The sequence below is a fragment of the Gracilinanus agilis genome, chromosome X, assembly GCF_016433145.1.
Source record: "Gracilinanus agilis isolate LMUSP501 chromosome X, AgileGrace, whole genome shotgun sequence".
NCBI classification, from domain to species: domain Eukaryota; kingdom Metazoa; phylum Chordata; class Mammalia; order Didelphimorphia; family Didelphidae; genus Gracilinanus; species Gracilinanus agilis.
The window spans coordinates 55,638,369-55,643,419 of NC_058136.1; the positions used below are offsets into that span (position 1 = coordinate 55,638,369).

The following is a 5,051-nucleotide window of genomic DNA, read 5'->3' on the forward strand; positions in this document are numbered from 1 at the left end:
ATATATATATATATATATATATATGTATTTTTTGCAACCCGGGAATTGTAACGTAACTAACTAACCCCCAAATACATGAATACAATTTTTAAAAGCTTATATGATAAAATAATATAAAAAAGTTTGCACGCATGCATGTGCATACACACACACACATGACTATTGGTAGAATAGAAATGAAGAGCAAAGGAGCAGCAGAAACAGACTTGTTGGAAAGAGGCTAGTTCAGGAGCCTTCCTTAGCAAGTGACTTTTCATGAAAAAGTTTCCTTCTCATGGTCACTGGCTCCTTTTCTTTGATACCTTCCCAAGGCTTCTTACAGATTCTTCTTGTAAGTCTTCTTTAGGGTCTTTTTCAATGCTTCTTTCCAGTAGTCTGGCCCAGGCTTATCTCTTTTGCTTTTGAAGTAGTGATTACCAGTGGAGAAGCTAATTAGCATGCTGCTATCTCTAAGCAAGCAGGGAGCAGTTTTCAGAGAGAAGCCATTGACATGACTTAAAGGGTACCGTTGTTAATAATGAGACCACAAACAACTTTGTTCACATAATGCGAAGCATCCAGCTAGAACCCACAAAAGGCAGATGTACAGGTCATCCTTCTCCCTCTCTCCCCAGAGCTAAGCTTTGGCCAGATTCCCAGGACAAGCTGGTGCCGACAGTCCAAATTCCCAGATCTCAGTTCACACCTGAAACCAGCGTATTTTCTAACCCAAGTGTTCTGTTTAGGTAGAATTTTCTCCAACTAAAGGGTGGTTAGATTCCTACTGAGAGAAGGGATTGCAGCCCCTCCTGCATTTCTATAGAAAAAGAGCCCAAGGAAGTGACTTGCCCAAGGTCATCTAGGTAGTCAAGTGGCAGAGCTACTGTGCTCCTCCATCCAACTCTCTTTCCTCTGCAGGCAGGAGAAGTTCATTCTCAATTTGCCTCTGCTACGGCAGCCAAATGGAACTGAGCCTCTTGTTTACTTGATCAATTGTCACTCAGCCTTCCTTGTACCTAGGAGCAGATCGAAATGAATACATGACTTATGCTTGCCACTCTGTCTTAACCCAATGCTAACAAGAGGAAGTGTGGCTTTGGTTGCTCGGTTCTGTTCTCTTTAAACCAGGGGTTCCTAACCTCGGGTCTCTGGTTTGATTTCAGAGAGCTCCGGAACTGAGGCAAATGGTATCTCTTGTTTACGCCAGCCTTTGGTTTCCTTCATAATCTTAAACGTTTTACTTTCGATATTTAAAAACATCATTCAGAGACAGGGTCCCCCTAGGTCAGTGGTTCCCAAATGTTTTTGGCCTCCTGCCCCCTTTGCAGAAAAAATATTCCTTAGCCCCCTGGAAATTAATTTTTTAAAAATTTTAATGGCAATTAGCAAGAAAGAAAAATGCACCTGTGGCCATCACTGCTTCCCCTGGATCGCTGCAGCACCCACCAGGGGGTGGTAGCGCCCACTTTGGGAATCACTGCTCTAGGCAATTGCCCAAGAAATTCTGGTCACCAAAAAAAGATGAAGAACTGGATTCAGTGATATCCATGGTAGTTTGTTTTGCCTTATGCTAGAAGCACTGAAGTTCTGTTCTCAGGATGTTTTCTCCAAGGTTTTTCATTGTATGCTGGTCTGTGTTTTAGGGGGCAGAGTAGAGAAGGGTGGATGGGAATTGGTATGGATGTACCGTCTCTTGACAAAGATTGGAAACCTGTGTACAATTTATAATCTTAAAAAGAATAATGGTAGTAGTTAACATGTAGTGTATATAGCACCTACTGTGTGCCGGGCACTGTGCGAAGCACTTCCTAAACATTCTCTCATTTGATCCTTTCAACAACCCTGGGAGGTAGCTGCCATTATGACCCCCATTTAATAGATGAGGAACCTGAGACAAACTAAGATGAAGTGATTTGCTCTGCTAGTAAGTGTCTGAGGCTAGATTTGAATTTAGGTCTTCTTGAATCTAGCCCTAGCATTCTCTCCTTTGTGCCAAGAGAGGTCCTCAGAATCTGAGTGGACTGTACACCAAATACACAAGTGCACACTGGGAAATGGTCATCAGAAAAGTCAATGCAGTTTCAAACCCCATTTGGATGACTGGGTTCAGTGCTGGGGCTGCCAGTGCAGAAGGATATTGATAAGTCAAAGAGCATCCAAGGCTTTGAGATCACGTCATGGAAGACCTGGGGATGTTTAGTCAGGAGGAAGAAGGACTCAGGGGGAGCCTGATAAACTTTCATGAGATGCCTAGTGAAGGTTGGCCTTGTTCGGCTCAGCCACAGAGGGCAAAACGAGCTGTGACTATGGGGGGAAGGTGCGGGGAGGCAGATATCAGCTCAATGGAAGGAAGAATTTCCCAGTAATTAGAGCTGTTAAGCTGTCTCGTTTTTTTATGTTCCTCTTCTATTATGAATAGATTTTCTTAAGTTTTACATTACATATTCAGTACAACATAATACTGCTTAGCCTGTCTACCCCTATAAAAGGATGAAAAACAATCTTATTTTTCCAACGACCTTCCATGTCAATTCTCTGCCATGTTCTAAAGACTCTAAATGGAGGGCAATTGATGCATTAAAAGAATTTTATTAAGCTTTCATTTATGTTTTAATGTGAGAGGGAAGTTTTTCTTTATTCATTGATCTCTTCCTCATCATCTTCAGCAGTTTCTTCTCTATCATTGGCTATAGCTTCTTGATACTGCTGGTATTCTGAGACCAGATCATTCATTTTGCTTTCTGCTTCTATAAACTCCATTCCATCCATCCTCTCTCCTGTAAACCAGTGAAGGAAAGCCTTCTGGTAGAACATGGCAGAGAGCTACTCAGAGATGTGTTTGAAGAGCTCCTGAATTGCAGTGCTATTGCCAATAATTGTGGAGGCCATCTTAAGGCCACGAGGAGGGATGTCAGATACAGTTACCTTGACATTATTAGGGATCCACTCTACAAAATAGCTGCCACTCACGTTCTGGATGGCCAGCATCTATACATCCATGGACTTTAGGCCTCAGAAAACAGTGGCCACATTGAGAGACTTTCTATGTCTTCGGTCACAAGCAGCCATCATGTTCTTAGCATGTTCTGGCACCGTAAGGCTTGGTGCTACTGACTACTGCTGGCTATTAAGGCAGCAAAGCCTGGCATGAAGAAATGAAGGTGTGGAAAAGGGACCATGTTGACTACCAATTTTTGGAGCTCAACACTGAGCTGCCCTGGGAAGCACAGTGAGGTGGTTACTCCTCTCCTGGTTGCAGGCACCAGATGGTTAAGGTCTCCATAGCTTCTGTTGGTAAGCTTCAGATCCTCATTGTCAATGCAATAAGTTTCATTTATGTTTTCATCCAGTTGGTGGACCAATAGGGTAGCATCCTAAAGCTCCACCACAATATCAGACACTTTTGGAGAAGATGTGAGACTAACGATATTCATGATTTGATCTAGATATTCCTCTTGGATTTTGCTAACGAGCAGTGTTCTCATCCCACATCCTGTCCCTCCTTCCAGGGTGTGAGTGAGCTGAAGTCCTTGCAGACAGTCACAATGTTCACATTCTTTCCTCCCTATAGCAAGCATTGAAATGACTAGTTTTGTTCCTTCTGTGGAATATTAGCTCCTTTGCCCAGTTTTTTCCTGCACCAATTTGTCCAAAGATGAAATTGTCAGGCAGAAGAGTTAATCAAAAGGTCTAGATCTCACCTTGTTCCTGGTTCCTGGTTTCAAGTCTACTAGGATTGCCTTGGAAACATACTTCTGGGTGGATGATTCCCTGTAGTAGATGTTGATTGATTCTCTCCAGTTGCAGCACTGAAACACCCATGTAGACTCCCACTGGGTGGAGATCCTCATTCATAAGGACATCAATGTCTCATTCAGCCTCAACATTTGCACTGATGAGGCCCAAGTGGTGCATGCCTCACCACTCAATACAGGTAGAAAGTGACATCAATTCATGGACAGCATCTCCAGTAACAGATAGGAGGACCTGGGGGCAATCCTACCTCCTCAGTATTTCCCCCAACTTCCACCACTCCTTTTTCATTCTTTTTCTTTTTTTAAATTTCTTTTTTTTTTAATTAAAAAATTTAAAATTTTTAAATATTTTCCCATGGTTACATGGTTCATTTTCTCTCCCTCCTCTCTTCCTTCCCCCCCTCCTGGAGTTGATGAGCAATTCCAATAGGTTATATGTGTTATCACTTGATACCTATTTCCATATGATTCATTATTGTAATAGAGTAATCTTTTAAAACCGAAACCCCAAATCATATATTCAAATAAACAAGTGATAATCATATGCTTTTCTTCTGCATTTCTACTCCCACAGGACTTTCTCTAGATGTGGATAGCATTCTTTATCATAAGACCCTTGGGATTGTACTGGATCATTGCATTGCTAACAGTATCAAAGTCTATTACATTTGATCATCCCACAATGTTTCAGTTACCGTGTATAATGTATTCTTACTTCTGTTTATTTCACTCTGCATCAGTTCATGGAGGTCTTCCCAATTTTTACAGAAATCAAATAGTTCATCATTCCTTATAGCACAATAGTATTCCATCACCATCATATACCACAATTTGTTCAACCATTCCCCAATCAAGGGGACACCCCCTCATTTTCCAATTTTTTCACACCACAAAGAACATGGCTATGAATATTTTTATGCAACCCTTTTTTATTATATTTGGGTGTAAACCTAGTAGTGGTATTGCCGGATCAAAGGGTATATACATTCTTTTAAAGCCCTTTGGGCATTATGCCAAATTGCCTTCCAGAATGGTTGGATCTATTCACAACTCTACCAGTAATGCATTAGTATCCCAATTTTGCCACATCCCCTCCAACATCAATTATTTTCCTTCACTGTCATATTGGCCAATCTACTAGGTATCAGGTGGTACCTCAGAGTTGTTTTGATTTGCATTTCTCTAATCAGGAGAGATTTAGAACACTTTTTCATATGATTATTGATAGTTTTGATTTCTTCATCTGAAAACTGCCTATTTGTATCCCTTGACCATTTGTCAATTGGAGGATAGCTTCATTTCTAGTACATTTGACTT

General features: G+C 41.3%; 1 pseudogene; it reads right to left on the reverse strand.

Moving 5' to 3' along the window:
* Window positions 1-2,613: 2,613 nt before the first annotated feature.
* LOC123253689 lies at window positions 2,614-3,801 on the reverse strand (annotated as a pseudogene).
* Window positions 3,802-5,051: the final 1,250 nt, after the last annotated feature.